The following is a 19,392-nucleotide window of genomic DNA, read 5'->3' as shown; positions in this document are numbered from 1 at the left end:
TGATTTTGGCATGCAACAATTCTGTTGAAAGCAAATCTCAAGTTGGAAGACCAGACAGCACCTACTCAAATGGTGGCATATTAACTATTATAGTCACAGGGATGCTGGGTGTTCACAGCTATTCAGGAAGGGAAAGATACAGAAAGGCCTGGCCTTGGACACAGCTGATAGCAGGGAAGAGGCAGCCCCACTGCAGGCAGCTATCTTTCCTCCCCCCTCCCCACTCTTGGGTTCTGGGCTGAGGCCTGGGACTGTCCGAGCTGATCTCGGGCTCCCATTGGTCGCTGTCTTTTGTGACGTCACAATCATGATGAGAATTGATGATCGGACACGCTGATTTCATTGTCTGAGGAGGCTGTAAGACCCAGGAAAAATCTTGCTGAATCTACCTGCCCCGGCACTGGCCTGATTGGGGATCCTGCGATCCTTCCAGTGACCGCACCACGCTGCGAGGTAAGTACCCAGTCTGTGTGGGTGTGAAGGGTGAAAGACGATGAGCAAGACACCGAGCTAATGCTTTGCCCAGTAGGGAGCTTATAGGTTCAGAGGCCTACAGAGGCTGCCAACAAATTTGCGGCGGCTTTTGGGGAGCCAACTGTCTCTAGTTTCCAAGCAAAGGCTGGCGGCAGCGTAAGGTTAAAAAAGAGCTGAGGATAGGGATATAGCAGGTATTGCCAGAGTGCAAAGGATCTTGCTCCTAGAGAGGGCAACGTTGGGGATGCGCTTCTGCCTTCGGAGTAGGAGGAAGTGGCACATTTGCCTCTGAAGAAAGGAGGCGGGGGCGGGGGATGAATTCTACCACTACCAGATTTCACTGGACAGCCGATTTCTCACAGTCCTACTCAAACTCACTGAGTGCTGCGCTTGCGCATTAAGAACATGTGGGGGAGGGGGAGGGGGGAGTTCGTGGCGAGAAGAATAGACGTAGAGTTTGCGCAGGCGCCTTTTCGGTTTCGCTGGAGGAGGTGGCGCTGAGCTCTGTCTGGGCTGAATATAGAAAGAGCTGGGGAGTTGGCCCTGTGATATTTCAAGTGCTGATTGATGGAGAGGGGTGTGCCAGTTATTTTAAATCTGGCTTATTGGGCATACCCAGACCCCAAATGGGTCTGATGAATTTAAGAAAGCAGATTCTTAATCTACAGTTACCAGGTTTGTAATAATTGAAAGAAGTCGGAGAGGAATCTGTGGAGTAGAAATTACTGAGATGAGAAACCTTTGGAAGAAAAAAAAAACCCACTAATTATTCAAATGAATCCAACTTTTAATCTTCAGTGAACTCTGATTTGAGGTACCATTCAATTATTTTGAAATTTAAACTCTTTGGAGAGACTCAGAGTGAGACCCTTTGTGGAGAGTCAGAGTAAGAAATTTAACTTTCTTGTCTTCTTTTTTCTTCTTTCTTTCTTGAAACGATTTCTTATAAAGCCTTGGTCTCCCTTTCAGGTTGGTGCTAAGATTTTCTTCCTTCTTTCTTCCTCTGTTTCTCTGCTAAAACCACCAAAGTCAGATCCTGTTTGAGAGACCCTTTCTAACTCTCCTTTTTTGGGAGGGGCAATATTACTCAGCAATTGTGAGGAAAAACCTGCCTGTTTGTTCTTGGTGGAAAAATTGTACAGTAGTGTTATTAACTCTCGACTATTTCATAGAGAAATCTGATTTTTCCCGCCTATTTTTTATAGTTAAGGGGTTGTCAAGTCCTGGGAAATTTTATTTTCGAAGGTCACTATTACAATTCTTCCTTTATCCTACAATATAAGCTATCTTCACCACCCATCCAGTCACTCCAGGAACCTCCTAGCCAGCTTTCACTTGTGCCCCAAATCCCTAATTTATTCTGCCAGACTAATGGTCAGTGAGCACTTCTTTTACCAAGTCATTTTCTTCACCAAAATATTCTTTGGTCTATTTTTTTTTTTATTGTTTCAAGCCCAACTCCACTTGGATTGCAAAAACTTCATAATCTGGCTTTATTGTACCATAGGAGTCTTATTTTACTTGATTCTTCAGTGTATAATTCTCCTTAATGTCCTTTGGACAATCTATCTCCAGAGCTTTGCTCCTTGCTCACCACCATTCCCTTCACCCAGGATGCCTTCTCTTCTGCCCATTCAGATCGTACCGAATTTGAAAACTCAACTCAATTTATACCTCTCCATAAGTGCCTTCCAAGTGTAACCCAACCATCATTAAGCTCACCTTTTCTAGAACTTCTACATCAGTTCTTATATTTGTCACTTTCTTATAGCCTGTATTATTGTCTTATTTGGGTGTGTGCATGTGTGTGTGTTGGACTAAAATTTTCAAGTGGATTTTAAACCCCCTCTTAAGGGTTGGGACCATGCCATCTAATTCTTTATCTTCTGCCTACAGCACCTGGATGATTATTGGAAGTATCTATAACCATATATTGTCTTTGTATCCCAATTTCTTGGGTAACAAAGTAGTATTATTATAGAGAAAACTGTATATATGTGAAAATTTATTCATCATTGCTTAGGCAAGGGACCCTCCAGTGACTGAATAAACTTGAGTATGAGTCAGAGAAAAGGCAATATGGACATATCTATATAGTGGGTGGCCTCCAAATATATACTGTCTTCATAAAAGACCAAGGGGACATTAACCCAGAAGTGTTTCTATCTCTAACTTTCTCAGTTTGAAAAATACTAAGACATTTCCCATTTTCTGTATTTCTCTTTTATGACATTACATCATGTATGTTCTGTTAAAACCTACTACTTATTTACTGTGTTTTATTGCAATATATCATACAGTTGCTGATTTGCATTGACTGTCACTAATAGTTTTCATTTGTACCTCTGTTAAATCAGAGCTAATCATTGTGATGGCTATCATAATTGCTATCATATAACCTATCACTTGCCACTTTCCTACCCTTTCAGCTTCAAAGTGCATTGTTTCATGGAGCTGAGTTTATTTGATAGACATTGTTTAATATAGAGGCTTTCCACAGATTTCACTTTGGCTGCTGCTTCACTTTGAGGCACCATGCCAAACAATATCATATGTGGCTTAAGAACGTGGATAATAATCATTCTAGAAGTGGATAATAACCATTCTAGAAGGGTATTATAACCTATAAATTTAAAAATATTTGTCATATATCATTATGAATGAACTGTGAATGTTATTTACTATAAGGGAAAATCCTTTGTCCTTGACTTTTTCTCTTATTACCTATATTATGTAAATTCCCTCAAAGTGTTTTAGCTTGCAACCATTTCATAGTAATTAATAAGACTTACCTAGATATTCACATATAGACCAATAGACTAAACTATTCAAAGGTAGGACACTCTAGATAGAATGTAATGCTTAGGAATATGCTGCCAATTTTTATTATTATTATTTTTTAATGTTTATTCATTTTATTTTATTTTTAATTTTTTTTTAAGTTTATTTATTTTTGAGACAGAGAGAGACAGAGCATGAACGGGGGAGGGGCAGAGAGAGAGGGAGACACAGAATCGGAAGCAGGCTCCAGGCTCTGAGCCATCAGCCCAGAGCCTGACGCGGGGCTCGAACTCGTGGACCGCGAGATCGTGACCTGAGCTGAAGTCGGATGCTTAACCGACTGAACCACCCAGGCGCCCCCTTATTTTATTTTTAAATATAATTTGTCAAATTGGTTTCCATACAATACTCAATGCTCATTCCAAAAAGTACCTTCCTTAATGCCCATCATCCACTTTCCCTTCTCCCCCAACCCCCCATCAACCCTCAGTTTGTTCTCTGTATTTAAGAGTCTCTTATGGTTTGCCTCCCTCCGTCTGTAACTTTTTTCCCCTCCCCTCCCCCATGTTCTTCTGTTAAGTTTCTCAAGATCCACATATGAGTGAAAATGTATGGTATCTGTCTTCCTCTGACTGACTTATTTTATTTAGCATAATACCCTCCAGTTCCATCCGCGTTGATGCAAATGGCAAGACTTTATTTCTTTTTCATTTCCAAGTAGTATTCCATTGTATATATAAACCACATCTTCTTTATCCATTCATCAATTGATTGACATTTAGGGTCTTTCCGTAGTAATTTGGATATTGTTGAAAGTGCTGCTATAAACATGGAGGTACATGTGCCCCTATACATCATATGCTGCCAATTTTAGAAAACATATAAAAAAATAGAAGTGTGGTATTTGTGTTTTAAGGTTTATTTTACAATTCCTATCTCAATGAAAGGATGGCATTGGACATTGTCATTTAAGTTTTAGTTTGAGCTGCAGGAGATTTTATAATGATGAGCCAATCTCCCCATTTTATAAATGAGGAAGCTGAAGTATAGAGAAGTGTAGTACCTTAGCAGCATTAATAAATGGTAATATTTATTAAACACTTAACACCAGGCACTGTGCTAACAACTTTATATATGTTGTCACATTTAAACCTCACGACATCCCTAAGAGATAGTTTCTAGTATTATTTCTCATTTTACAAGTGGGAAAACAGTGGCTTAAAGTGGTTGACTTCCTTGGGGCCACACAACTATAAAATGTCACAGAGTTCAAACATTGGTCTGTTTTGACTCTTTTTTAAAAAAAATGTTTATTTTTGAGAGAGAGACACAGAGTGCTGACAGGGGAGAGGCAGAGAGAGGGAGCACCAGAATCCAAAGCAGGCTCCAGCCTCTGAGCTGTCAGCATAGAGCCCGTCATGGGGCTTGAACCCATAAACTGTGAGATCATGACCTGAACCGAAGTCAGATGCTCAACCAACTGAGCCACCCAGGAGCCCCTGTTTTGACTTTTAATCATGAAACTATACTTGACCAAAGTAATATGCAATGAATCTTTGGCAGAGCTTTAGCAAGAATCTGAATATCTGGAGTCCCAGCCTAATTGTGTGCGTGTGTGTGTGTGATATCAAAATGTTTTCCATGAACAACATACTACTTGTATAAAGTCGCTGATTTCTAAGCCTGACCAAATGGTGTATACCTACATTTCTTTTTAGGTATTTTACTAAAACATACTTTCTTGGTCTCGATTGAAAAATATGGCATTAAATTTTGTATGAAATATATATTTAAAGATATTTAATTAGTTCTGCTTTTAAAATTGTATTGTACTTCCAGAAAGAATTATATATTGTGTATTGTTACCCCCAAACACAGTAAAAATACTTGAATTGTTGATTTTAATTTTATATTAGAGTCAGCTAAACATGAAATTAGTGCTGTCTCAGTATACTTGTATAGAGTACATTATATCTAGGTATAGTGGTTTGGAAGTAAGCAGTGAAAATTCTAGAGAGATATATTCTGCATAAGAAGGGAGCTGGAGAGGTTAGCATATTCAGAAGCTGTAACTAACACTATGAGACCTTTCTAGTATGTAAAATTTCAAGACAACAGACTGAAACCTGTCTGTGGAAGTGGAGTCATCCATATACCAACTAGTACCAAAATTTCCTGGATTAATTGGATATCTAGGTACATGGCAACTAAATAAATGAGATTATATTATATCAATTAAATGTTATACTTTACATTTGTCATCCATAAAGAAATCTGCAATAGAAGCTGTCCTACCTTCTTGGTCTCCTATTGTTTTATAACTAGAGTTATGTTCGAATTGGGTTGATCCTTAGAAGCTTTAAAATGGAGGAGGATGGAGATTTGGACAAAATGGGTAAAGGGGGGAGGGAGATACAGGCCTTCAGTTATGGAATGATTAAGTCAAAGGAATAAAAAACAGAACATAAGGAATGCAGTTAATAATATTGTAATCACTATGTAATGGGACAGATGGTAGCTACACTTTTGAACATAGCATAATGTGTAAACTTGTCATATCACTGAGTTGTACACGTAAAACTAATGTAATATTGTGTGTAGGTATACTCAAAAAATGTATTGTCAGAGTGACAAAAATTTGGGAAAACATTTTCTTAGCAGTTTTTCCCTTGGAGTTGGTGGCAGTTTATTTTAAGATTTTTAAATGCAAGTATGTCTCAGGTAGGCAATTTTCTCATGTACACAACAGTTTGTGCATGATGCTTGCCCAAGGTCATGCAAGAAGTGGCAGAGCCAGGGCTTTAAAGGAGATGCCATTGTAGATGCTGCACTCTTTACTAGGTTATGGACTAGAGAGCTAGAGTGAGGCCCATCTTTATTTATTGTTTTTAAAAATTGTTTGTATGTATGTATATATGTGTGTGTATGTAATTTCCCCCTAATTTCTCTTTCTGAGAAAGAGACTGTCTTTCAGAGTCTTTATGTCTATGACATTTTTCCTTTTTCTGTCAGTGGAGACAAATAATTTTAATTTTTTTATGTTTATTTTTGAGAGAAACAGAGCGTGAGTGGCAGAGGGGCATTGAGAGAGAGGGAGAGAAGGAGACACAGAACCTGAAATAGGCTCCAGGCTCTGAGCTGTCAGCACAGAGCCTGACATGGGACTCAAACTAGGTAACTTTGAGCTCATGACCTAGGCCAAAGTCGGATACTTAACTGACTGAGTCACCCAGGTGCCCCTAAACAATTTTAATAGAAAGGCCAAGGCTTAAGAGAAAGGGATCATTGTGTTGGCCTCCAATGGCTTCAGAGGCTGAGGGCATATAGACCCGTACACTATTCTTTCTTATTGTCAAGTACAAAGCAATGGCAAAAGCATGTCTTCTTTGGGTTTTGTTTTGTTACACTAATATACATTGTTTATATACATTATACACTAATATCTTTCTTTACATATTGTCTTACTTGGTTGACTTGGGCTATGTATTGTGTGTTTTATGGATGAAGTAGTTATGCCATTTAGGAAAGTAATGATCTGAGACCCATCCTCCAAATAGCTTTACCTTTCCATAGACCCATGAGGTGTGTTGAAATCTCCTCAATAGAACAACAATTGAAAGAGACCCAGGGCATTATGAAATATGGAAAAAAAATATATTCTACATTAGTGGGACTATTACATTAGTCATAGAATACTCAGCCTTGACTTATCCCCGCTATCCTGAGACAGCATGGAGTTATTTTTGAATATGTATGTAAATTATTAAAATAATTAGTCAGACATTTTATTTAGAACCTACAGGTTCACTTTTATCACCAATGGATGTTTGAAAGATGCTCAAGGTCAGTTTTGGGGCACCTGGGTGGCTCAGTCAGGTAAGCGACCGACTTCGGCTCAGGTCATGATTTCACAATTCATGGGTTTGAGCCCCGTGTTGGGCTCTGTGTTGGCAGCTCAGAACCTGGAGCCTGCTTCAGATTCTGCATCTCCCTCTCTCTCTGCCCCTCCCCTTCTCATGCTCTGTCTGTCTCTCTGTCTCTCCCTGTCTCTCTCTCTCAAAAATAAAAGGTGCTAAAGGTAAGTTTCAGTTTTTTCTTCTTTTCCCAACTGCTAGTGCTTAATGTAAAGAGACACTTTTAAAAACTCATTATTGATTGTGATGTTTAGCCAGTGTACTTTTCTGGTAGGGTTGAATGCATCCATATCTATTAAATTTTTGCTCCTCAAAGTGTGTTACATGGAGTACAAGCATGAGCATCACCTGGGAACTTCTTAGAAATTGTAGAATCTGTGTCCTCAACCAAGACCTACTGAATCAGATTCTGCATTTTAATATCTCCAAGTAACTCATATGCACATTAAACTCTGAGAAGCACTGATATAAAGTGAAATATGACTTTCTGTGCAACTTAGACTTTTAAGAGCTGATAATCAGAAAAATCCCTTAATTTCTTTTATACAGTTTTCACATGTGTAAAGAAATATGTAATCAAAGTCTTACTTGTCTAATATACATCAGCTTTACTTCATTTTGGAGTCTATCTCATTGGGAGAATAGCTACTCTTGTGTGATGGGTAAAATTGTTTAGCCTGAGTGAATCCAATTATTTTGATGGTAGTAATGGCCTTACTGTTGAAATGATATTTTTCCTAATTGTCAACAGAGTGTTACAAAAGAGTATGAACGTATTGGGGTCACTGTCACTAATATCTTCAAAAGAAACTATACTTAGTTTTCCATTTGCTACTGTAACAAATCACCACAAACATAGAGGCTTACAATAACACATGCATTATGTTCTGGTGGTTTGAAGTCTGAAATAGGTATCATTGAGTTAAAATCAACGTGTCAACAGGGATTTTTTCCCCTAAAGGCTCTAGGAAATAATTTACTTTATTACCTTTTTTAGCTTCTAGAGGCTACTCTCTTTGGCTTGTGGCTGCATCCATCTTCAAAGCTAGCAATGGCCAATCAAATCTTTCTCATATCGTATCACTCTGGCACTCTTCTGTCTCCATCTTCCACATTTAAGGATCCTTGTGATTACATCTGGCCCACTCAGATAATCTAAAATAATCTCTTTATTTTAAGGTCAGCTGATTATAAATCTTAATTCTTTCTGTAACCTTAATTCACTTTTGTGTTGGAATTTAACATATTCGCAGGTTTCATGCATGAAGATGTAGATATCACTGGGTGTGTGTGAGGGGCACAGGAATTGATGGCCTTTTTGGCTGATAAGGAAAGTCAGCTTCTAATCTTGTAATGGGAATAAGCAATTAGTGTATGGTTTGAACTGTGTCTCCTACCCCCAAAAATTCATTGAAGTTCTACCCCCCGCCCTCCGTATCTCAGAATGTAAATTTATTTTGAAATAGGGTCATCACAGATATAATTAGTTAAATTAAGATGAGGTCATACTTGAGTAAAGTAGGCCCTTAACCAGATGTAACTGGTGTCTTTATAAAAGGGGAAGTCTGGATATTGGTATGCATAGAGAGAGAATGCCATATGAACATGAAGATGTCCATGTATAAACGAGGAGAGAACAGAGCCTTCCCTCACCACCCTCAGAGAGAAAAACTCTCCCAATACTTTGATTTCATACTTCTAGACTTCATAATTGTGAGATAATAAATTTCTGTTTATGCCATCCAATTACAGTAGACCTAGAAAAGTCAAGATTGTCCTTCAGTTGATATCTAAGTATCATCATCCTCAAAAGCATTTATTTAGTAATGTGCTAGATGTTGGATGAGGTGAATTAGACATTGAAGAACTTATGATATACATTAGACAATTTTCATAAAGCAAGCTCTGAAATAGATGACTTTATGACCCTCCGTTTATTCAACTGTGAAAAGAGGGCATAGTATTCATACTATCTAACAGCATTTCTAACTTAAAATCCATGATTTTATTTATTAATTAAATTTTAGGAAGTTATTACATCCATACATTAATAAAAAGTATTAAGTGCAGGCAAAGCCATCAAACTGTTAAACTTTTCTTTAGGATCAGTATCTTAATAACTACCACCTATGCTATTCATTGCCCACTTTCTTCAATTTTTTTTTCTGAACAAGTGCCCTCTTTTAATGCCCAGCTCCCAGCCCCCAGCAACCTCCCCTCTGTCAACCCTCAGTTTGTTCTCTATATTTAAGAGTCTTTTATGATTTGCCTTCATGTTTTTATCTTATTGTAGTTTTACTTTCCTTCCCCTGTGTTCATCTGTTTTGTTTCTTAAATTCCACATATGAGTGAAATCATATATTTGCCTTTCTCTGATTGACTTACTTCACTTAGCATAATACCTTTAGTTCCATCCACGTTGTTGCAAATGGCAAGTTTTCATTTTTTTCTAATATTTAAAACAAAAGTTTAATATTTATTTATTTTTGAGAGACAGAGAGAGAGCCTGGGGGAGGGGCAGAGAGAGAGGGAAACACAGAATCCCAAGTAGGCTCCAGGCTCTGAGCTGTCAGCATAGAGCCTAATGTGGGGCTCAACTTCACGAACCACGATATCATGACCTGATCTGAAGTTGGACACTTAACCAACTGAGCCATCCAAGCACCCCAAATTTCATTCATTTTGATGGCTGAATAATATTCCCTGGTATATACCACCTCTTCTTTTTCCATTCATCAGTTGATAGACATTTGGGCACTTTACATAATTTGGCTATTGTTCATAGCACTGCTATAAACATCGGGGTGTGTGTGCACCTTCAAATCAGCATTTTTGTATCCTTTGGATAAATACCTAGTAGTGCAATTGCTGAGTTGTAGGGTAATTCTATTTTTATCTTTTTAAGGAACCTCCATACTGTTGTCCAGAGTGGCTGCATGAGTTTCCATTCCCACCAACAGTGAAAAAGGGTTCCTCTTTCTCTACATTCTTGCCAACATCTGTTGTTTCCTGAGTTGTTAGTATTAGCTATTCTGACAGGTGTAAGTTGGTATCTCATTGTGGTTTTGATTTGTATTTCCCTGCTAATGAATGATGTTGAGCCTTTTTTCATATGTCTGTTAGCCATCTGGATGTCTTATTTGGAAAAGTGTCTATTCATGTCCTCTGCCCATTTCTTCATTGGATTATTTGATTTTTTGGTGTTGAGTTTAGGTTTTTTTAAATAGATTTTTGGATACTACCCCTTTTATCCAATGTGTCATTTACAAATATCTTCTTCCATTCCATCAGTTACCTTTTAGTTTTGTGGATTGTTTCCTTCCCTGTGCAGAAGCTTTTTATTTTGATGAGGTCCCAGTAGTTATTTTCTGCTTTTGTTTCCCTTGCCTATGGAGCTATGTCTAGTAAGAAATTGCTGCAGCTGAGGTCATAGAGGTTGTTGCCTGTTTTCTCCTCTAGGATTTTGATGGTTTCCTGTCTCACATTTAGGTCCTTCATTCTTTTTGAATTTATTTTTTTGTACTTTCCTTAAATTTTAAAGAGAAGTAATAAAGACATTGAGAAACACTTTTGTTCTTTTGACTCTTTTGACCCTTTTGAAATTGGTTTAAAACTTATGTTTAGGGGGCGCCTGGATGGCTCAGTTGGTTGAGTGTCTGACTTCGGCTCAGGTCATGATCTCACAGTTAGTGGGTTCCAGTCCTGCATCGGGCTCTGCTAACAGCTCAGAGCCTGGAGCCTGTCTCGGATTCTGTGTCTCCCTCTTTCTTCTCCTCCCCTATTCACGCTCTGTCTCTGTCTCAAAAATAAATAAACATTAAAAAGTTTTTAAAAAGACTTATGTTCAGGACACAGTATATTAATGATTCTATGCCCACAATAGATGCTTAAGAAATAAATTTCAATAAATGAGTAAATTGTCAAAATATATGACGTGACACATTCATATACTGGAAAAATTTGAGAACAGTGACATGAAGAGGAAATGGTTATTTTGATACAGTTTTCCCCTAATTTCTCATTATTGCAAAGTATATTGTAGTAATATGTGTTCTCATAATTCACAGATGAAGCTGTAGTCTTTAAGTAGCTTAAAGAATATTTTTGCAAATTGTTATCATGTTTCCTGGATTAATTAGCAGTAAAATAACAATTCCTGAGTATGGTCATGATCAAACACTGGACAGTGCATTTCATATGTGCAGATCTTTGCTGATTAACACCAAGGAATATGATTGTAATGAAATATTTAGAAACACAGTTGTGTGATAATCTCTGCCTTTGTGTTTCATATCTACATGAAAAAAAAAAAACTAGGCAGGAGAAATGCAGTGCCAGCAAAAACATTAGGGGTCAATGTTAATCCCATACTTTAAACATATATTCGCCTATAATTTGACAGTAACATATGTTTTCTGACTTAATGTCACAGGCTTAACTTAGGACAATGTCTTTCAAACTAAGGTCTGCAGACCCCTGTGAGTCCAAGGAAATGTCTTCAGAGGTCTGCAAGTTTTATGGCAATTTTTAAATTTGAGGGTTTTCTTTGATCTTGAAATAATTTATCTTAAAAATAAAATGATGATCTTGAAAAAAATCCACAGTAAGCATGCATTCACTCATACACAAAGCCTTTCTACCAGGTATAAAAACAAAACCTCTCTTTTATAGTCATAAATCACAGTTAAAAGACATTTGATGGAATTAATTGGGTACCTTAATACAGAGTTCCTCAAACTGACATCCAAAGATAGATTTTGGCAGGATAGGAAATATTTTGGTTTTGGTTTTGGTTTCTTCTTTCAAATGAAGAAGAAAGAAGGGTCTTTACCTGTGGCTTTATGATTTGGGTTGTGTTCCATAAGGCTTTTATGTTATTAAGCAGTTTCTTAGCTTATTCAAAATATTTGTGGAGATCAATTTATGCTTCCACTATTTGATGAATTAAATATGTATACATATATTTTTCCACACTATATATAGGTATGTACTTATTACTGTTACATACTTACCACTAGATTGTGTGCTTTGAGGACTCTTTCTCTAATCCCAAAAGAGCAGGGTGTTTAATTTTTCCCCTGTGTTTTTCTAGTAAAATCGAGAATGGAAGACAAGAGAATCTGATAGTTTATCTATTTGCTTCTAGGTGAAACTGGAAGCAAATCTTTAAAAAAAATTTTTTTGTGTGTTTACTTTTGAGAGAGACAGAGTGTGAGCCAGGGGAGGGGCAGAGAGACAGGGAGACACAGAATCTGAAACAGGCTCAGCTCAGAGCCTGACGCGGGGCTTGAACTCACGAGCTGTGACATGACCTGAGCTGAAGTCGGACGCTCAACTTAGTGAGTCACCCAGCGCCCCGAAACTGCCCTCAAATCTTAACATATACTATTTAAATATTATTCATGAAACACTAAAAGAATATCTAGTCTAAGTAAATGAATATGGCTTTACCCTTTTTTAAAGCAAATTTTAATTACCAATAAAACTTCTTGCTGGGAGCGTGTTAGAGAAGATGTAGAATAGGGTAGGGTGGAGTTACGTGGATAATAAAAAAGGTTAGAAAGAACTAATAAGAATAAGTTTACAGTAAGAACAAGCTTATGGTAGGGGCGCCTGGATGGCTCAGTTGGTTAAGCATACTACTCTTGATTTTGGCTCAGGTCATGATCTCAGTGTCCTGAGATCGAGCTCCGCACTGGGCGTGGAGCCAGTTTAAGATTCTTTCTCTCCCTCTATTCTTCCCCCACATGCACACACACTCTGTGTCTCAAAAAAAAAAATAGGTTTGCAGTATAGTAAAATAAGGGATATATAAATTATTTTGGTATAATGGATAATTTGTTATAATTACTATTTCAAAGTGTGGCTGTGGAAGTTTTGTAGAGTTCCTCTAAGAAGTAACTGAAAATGCAAGCTACATTTTAAATATGTTAGCCTAGAATGTGAATTGCAAGATTTTAGTAGTCAATGCGTGAAGCAGTGCACACAGCTTGATTAAATAGCGGAAGACAGAAGTGATTTATGTGCACAATTTGGGGCTAGGAATGCAAGAAAAAAAAAGCACAATTTGTAGACAAATATGAATGGAACAAATATGTATGTGTGGCCCTACTTAGCTCATCATAAGATGCTATATATCTCTGGTAACTGACAGTCATTTCTTCAGAATAAGTGTATGTGGGACTGTATCAAAGCAGAGTTAGGACAACAAGAAATCAGTTATCCAGTTGAGGCTTTGTTTATGCCTCTGTTGTTCAACTTATCATCTGTTTGAAATTGATCTTTTTGTATTTTATTGTAATGTGAGTTTTGATATCTGAATGTATAATAAAGTACTTACAGTTTAAATGTATTTTATTAATTTAACATCAGGACTCTGTAATAAAGCAAGTGTAATTAAAAGCCAATAGGTAATTATAATTGATAAAACAAAATGAGGTCTAGCATAACAACTGGCTAATGCTCTGTTTCTTTTAAGATAATCTAATCAAAATTTAAAAAATTATTCAAGTGTACATGACATAAATATATTAATTTCACACGCAGTACATAGTGATTTGACAAATATGCACAATAAGTAATGCTTATCACAATAAGTAGTTAACCATTTGTCACCATACAAAGTTCTTACACTATTATTGACTATATTCCATATTCTGTACTTTTATTTTTTTTAATTTTTAATGTTTATTTGTTTTTAAGAAAGAGACAGCAAGAGTGGGGAAGGGGCAGAAAGAGAGAGAGAGAGAATCTGAAGCAGGCTCCAGGCTCTGAGTTGTCAGCACAGAACCCAATGCAGGGCTCGAACCCATGAACCATGAGATCATGATCTGAGCTGAAGTCAGATGCTTAACAGACTGAGCCACTCAGGCGCCTCTGTACTTTTCACCTTTGTAGCTTATTTATTTCATTTTTTAAAGTTTTAATTTAAATTGTATAGTTAACATACAGTGTAATAGTAGTCTCAGGTATAGAATTTAGTGGTACAGCATTTACATACATACCTTTTGCTCATCACAACTGCACTCCTTAATCCCCATCATTTATTTCACCTACCCCCCTCCCCGCCTCCCCTCTGGTAACCATCAGTTTGTTCTCTATAGTTAAGAGTTTTTCTTGATTTTCGTCTTTCCTCCCCCATGATTATTTGCTTTGTTTTTCAAATTCCAAATATAATTCAAATCATATGGTATTAGTTTTTCCTGACAGACTTATTCTGCTTAGCATAATGCTCTCTAGATCCATCCATGTTGTTGCAAGTGGCAAGATTTCTTTCTTTTTTATGGCTGAGTGATATTCCAATATATGTATATTGGCCATCTGGATGTCTTCTTTGGAAAAACGTCTATTCGTGTCTTCTGTCCATTCTTTCACTGGATTATTTGTTTTCTCACTGGTGTTGAGTTTTGTAAGTTCTTTGTATATTTTAATTACTAACCCTTTATCAGGTCATTTGCAAGTATCTTCCCCCATTCCATTGGTTGTCTCCTGGTTTTGTTGATTGTTTCCTTTGCTCTGCAGAAGCTATTTATTTTTAATTAAGTTCCAATAGTTTATTTTTGCTTTTGTGTCCCTTGACTCAAGAGACATCTAGTAAGAAGTTGCTATGGCCAGTGACAAAGAGGTTACTGTTTATGCTCTCCTCTAGGACTTTAATGGTTTCCTGTCTCACATTTAGGTGTTTCATCCATTTTGAGTTTATTTTTGTGTATGGTGTTAAGAAAGTGGTCCAGTTTCCTTCTTTTGGATGTTGCTGTCCAGTTTTCCCAACACCCTTTTTTTTAAACAGACTGTCTTTCCCATTGGATATTCTTTCCTGCTTTGCCAAAGATTAATTCACCATACAGTTGTAGGTTGATTTCTGGGTTTCTATTCTGTTCTGTTGGTCTATGTATCTATTTTTGTTTTGGTAACCATAATATTTTGATTGCTACAGCTTTGTCATATAACTTGAAGTCCATAATTGTGATGCCTCCTGCTCTGATTTTCTTTTTCAAGGTTGCTTTGGCTATTTGGTCTTTCAAGATTTCATACAAATTTTAGGATTGGTTGTTCACCTCTGTGAAAATTGCTGTTGGTATCTGACAGGAATTGCATTAAATATATATATTGCTTTGGGCAATATTCACAATATTTGGGACATTTTCACAATATTTGTTCCTACAATCCATGAGCATGGGATTTTTTTCAGTTTTTTGTGTCATCTTCAATTTCTTTCATCTGTGTTTTATAGTTTTCAGAGTAAAGATCTTTTATCTCTTTGTTTAATTTTATTCTTAGGTATCTTATGGTCTTTGGTGCAATTGTAAATGGGAACGATTCCTTGATTTCTTTTTCTGCTGCTTCATTATTGGTATATAGAAATGCAACAGATTTCTATACATTGATTTTGTATCCTATGACTTTGCTGAATTCGTGTCTCAATTATAGCAATTTTTGGGTGCAGTCTTTTGGGTTTTCTATATAGATTGCCATGTCTTTGAAGATAGTGAAAATTTGGCTTCCTCCTTTCTGACTTGGTGCCTTTTATTTCTTTTTATTTATTTATTTTTTGTCTGATTGCTGTGGATAGGACTTCCAGTAGTATATTAAATAACAGTGGTGAGAATGGACATCATGTTTTTTTCCTCACCTTAGAAGAAAGCTCTTAGTTTTTCCCATGGAAGTTGATAATAGTTGTAGGTTTTTTATATATGACCTTTATTATTTTGAGGTATCTTCCATCTTGCCCTACTTTGTTGAGGGTTTTTATCATGAAAGGATGCTGTACTTTGCCAAATGCTTTTTCTGCATCTATTGAAAATATCATATAGTTCTTATCCTTTCTTTCTTAATGTGGTGTATCATGTTGATTGATTTGTGAATACTGAACCAATTTTCAGCCCAGGAATAAATTCCACTTGAACATGGTGAATGGTTTGTTTAATGTACTGTTGGATTCAGTTTGCTACTATATTGTTGAGAATTTTTGCATTTAGTTGAGTCTTCATTTGGTTTTGGTATCAGGGTGATGCTGGCCTCATAGATTGAGTTTGGAAGGATTCCTTCCATTTCTGTTTTTTTTAGATAGTTTGAGAAAAATAGGTATTATGTCTTTAAATGTTTGGTAGAATTCCTCTGTGAAGCCCTCTGGCCCTGGACTTGTGTTTGCTGGGAGATTTGATTACTGATTCAATTTCTTTGCTGGTTATGGGTCTGTTCAAGTTTGCTATTTCTTCCTGTTTCTGTTTTGGTAGTTTGTATGTTTCTAGAAATTTATCTATTTCTTTCCAGTTTTCCAATATGTTGGCATATAGTTTTTCATAATATTCTCTTATAATTGCTTGTATTTCTGTGGTGTTTGCTGTTATTTCTCCTCTGTCATTACATGTATTTGTACCCTTTCTCTTTTCTTTTTGATAACTCTTGCTAGGGGTTTATCGTTTTGTTAATTTTTTCAGAGAACCAGCTCTTGTTTTCATTGATCTGTTCTTTTCCTTTTTTAGTTTCTATATCTTTTTTTTCTGCTGTAGCATTTATTATTTCCCTTCTCTTGGTTCTAGGTTTCATTTGTTGTTCTTTTTCTACCTCCTTTAGGTGTAAGGTTAGGTTGTTTATATGAAATATTTCTTGCTTCTTCAGGTAGCACTATATTTGCTGTATACTTCCCTCTTATGACCACTTTTGCTGCATCCCAAAGGTTTTGGACTGTTGTGTTTTCCTTTTCATTTTTTTCAATGTAGTTTTAGATTTATTCTTTGATTTCCTGGTTGATGCATTCATTGTTTAGTAGCATGTTGTTCAACTTCCATGTATTTGTGGTCTTTTCATTATTTTTCCTGTAGTTGCCTTCAAGTTTCATAGCATTGTCCTCTGAAAATATGCATGGTATGATCTCAGTCTTTTTGTACTTGGTGAGGCCTGATTTATGACTTAGTATGTGAGCTATTCTGAGAATGTCCCTTGTGCATTTGAAAAGAATGTGTATTCTGCTGCTTTGGGATGAAATGTTCTGAATATATCTGTTAAGTCCATCTTGTCCAGTGTCTTATTCAAACATTGTTTTCTTGTTGATTTTCTGTTTAGATGATCTGTGCATTGGTGTAAATGGGTTATTAAAGTCCCATACTATTATTGTATTATTATCGAGTTTCTTTATGTTTGTTATTAATTTTTTTAAATGTATTTGGGTACTTCCATGTTGTGGAATAAATATTTACAATTATTAGATCTTCTTATTGGATAGTCCCCATTGTTATGAGACAGTGCCCTTCATCTTTTGTTACAGTCTTTGTCTTAAAGTCTATCTTGTGTGATGTAATTATTGCTACTCCAACTTTCTTTTGACACCTATTTGTAGAATAAATGTTTCTCCATCTCCTCACATTCAATCTGCAGGAGTCTTAGGTCTAAAACGAGTCTCATGTAGGCAGCATATAGATGGGTCTTGTATTTTTATCCATTCTGACACCCCAGATCTTTTGACTGGGTCATTTAGTCTATTTACACTCAGAATAGTAATTTTTAAATTTTTTTTTATTATCATGAAAGAGAGAAAGAGACAGAAAGAGAGAATCCCAGGCAGGCTTTGCACTGTCTCAGAGCCCAACGTGCTGCTGGATCTCATGAACGGTGAGATCATGATCAAGAGTCAGGCATTTAACTGATTGAGCCACCCAAGCACCCCCAGAGTAATTATTAATAGATATGAATTTAGTGACATTGTATTACTTGTTTTGTCATTGTTTCTGTATTTTCTCTGAGCCTTTTTTGTCTTTATCAGTTTGGTCTTTCCACTCAAAAAGAGTTTCCTTTAATGTTTCTTGTAGGGCTCACTTAGTGACCACGAACTCCTTTTAAGTTTTGTTTGTCTCAGAATCTTTTTGTCTTTCATATTCTGAATGATAGCCTTGGTGGATAGACTATTCTCGGCTGCAGATTTTTCCCATTCAGCACATTGAATATATCATGCCCCTCCTTTCTGGCTTGCCAAGTTTCTGCTGAGAGATCTGCAGCTACGTTTATGGGTCTTCCCTCATAAGTTACGGATTTCTTTTGTCTTGATATTTTTAACATTTAAAAAAAATTTTTTGATGTTTATTTATTTTTGAGAAAGAGAGAGAGAGACAGAGCACGAGTGGGGGAGGAGCAGAGAGAGATGGAGCCACAGAATCGGAAGCAAGCTCCAGACTCTGAGCTTTCAGCTCAGAGCCCGACGAGGGGCTCAAACTCACGAACTGGGAGATCATGGCCTGAGCCGAAGCTGGAGGCTCAACTGACTGAGCCACCCAGGTGCCCCTGTTTTTTAACATTTTTTAATTTATCATTATATTTAGCAAATTTAATTATAATATATCTTGGTGTTGGCCAGCTTTTTAAAATTTTGATGGGAGTTCTCTGTTCCTCCTGGAAATGGATATCTCATTCCTTCACCAGATTAGGAAAGTTTTCAACTATTTATTTCTTCAAATAAATTTTCCACTCAGTTTTCTCTCTCTTCTTCTTCTGGTACTCCTATAATATAAATGTTACCATATTTTATGGGATCACTGAGTTATCTGAGTCTATTTTTTGTGTTCCATAATTATTTTTTTCTCTTTTATTCAGCTTTATTAGTCTCCATTATTTTATCTTGTCTATCACTTATTCTCTGTTTATTCTATCTTTATGCTCATTTATCAAGTCTGTTTTCAATCTGTTATTGAATTTTTATTTCTGACTGACTTTTTAAACTTTTTTTTTTATTTGAGAGAGAGTGCAAGCAGGGGCAGAGGGAGAGAGAGAGAGTGTTAAGCAGGCTCCTCACTCCATGCAGAGCTTGACGTGGAGCTCGATCCCATGACCCTGCATCATGTCCTGAGCCAAAATCAAGAGTTCTCCTGTATTTTGTTGTTGTTTTTTCTGTTAATTTATTTGTTTTTATTCTACATGTAACTGAAGTTATATGGTATTTGTCTTTTTCTGTCTTATTTCAAGATTTCATTCTTATTTATAGCCAAGTAATATTTCATTATGTATATTATACCACATCATTATATATATTATACCACATCTTCCTTATACATTCATTTACTGATGGAAATTTAGGTTGTTTCAATATCTTGGCTATTGTAAATAATGTTGCAGTAAACACAAGGGTGCGGTTATCTTTTTGAATTAGTATTTTGTTTGTTTGTTTGTTTTGTTTTCTTCAGAAAAGAATAGTGGAATTACAGCATCATATGATACTTCCATTTGTAGTTTT

At 36.5% G+C, this 19,392-nt stretch overlaps 1 protein-coding gene across 4 annotated transcripts in view; it reads left to right on the top strand.

Annotated features, from left to right (window-relative positions):
* Positions 1–394: 394 nt before the first annotated feature.
* The window catches only part of HDX (highly divergent homeobox), a 172,438-nt gene continuing 153,440 nt past the window's right edge, over positions 395–19,392 (top strand). For 2 of the 4 annotated variants that reach the window (XR_006213576.1, XM_042975187.1), the window contains exon 1: positions 395–453. The gene's annotated coding sequence lies outside the window, so the exon portion shown is untranslated. Of the gene's footprint in view, positions 454–972; positions 1,150–1,217; positions 1,289–19,392 lie in introns of those variants that run through there. The other 2 variants (XM_042975188.1, XM_042975189.1) reach the window with 2 other exon arrangements.

The sequence above is a fragment of the Panthera tigris genome, chromosome X (genome assembly GCF_018350195.1).
Source record: "Panthera tigris isolate Pti1 chromosome X, P.tigris_Pti1_mat1.1, whole genome shotgun sequence".
Lineage (NCBI taxonomy): Eukaryota > Metazoa > Chordata > Mammalia > Carnivora > Felidae > Panthera > Panthera tigris.
This window is presented reverse-complemented; position numbering and strand designations above follow the sequence as displayed.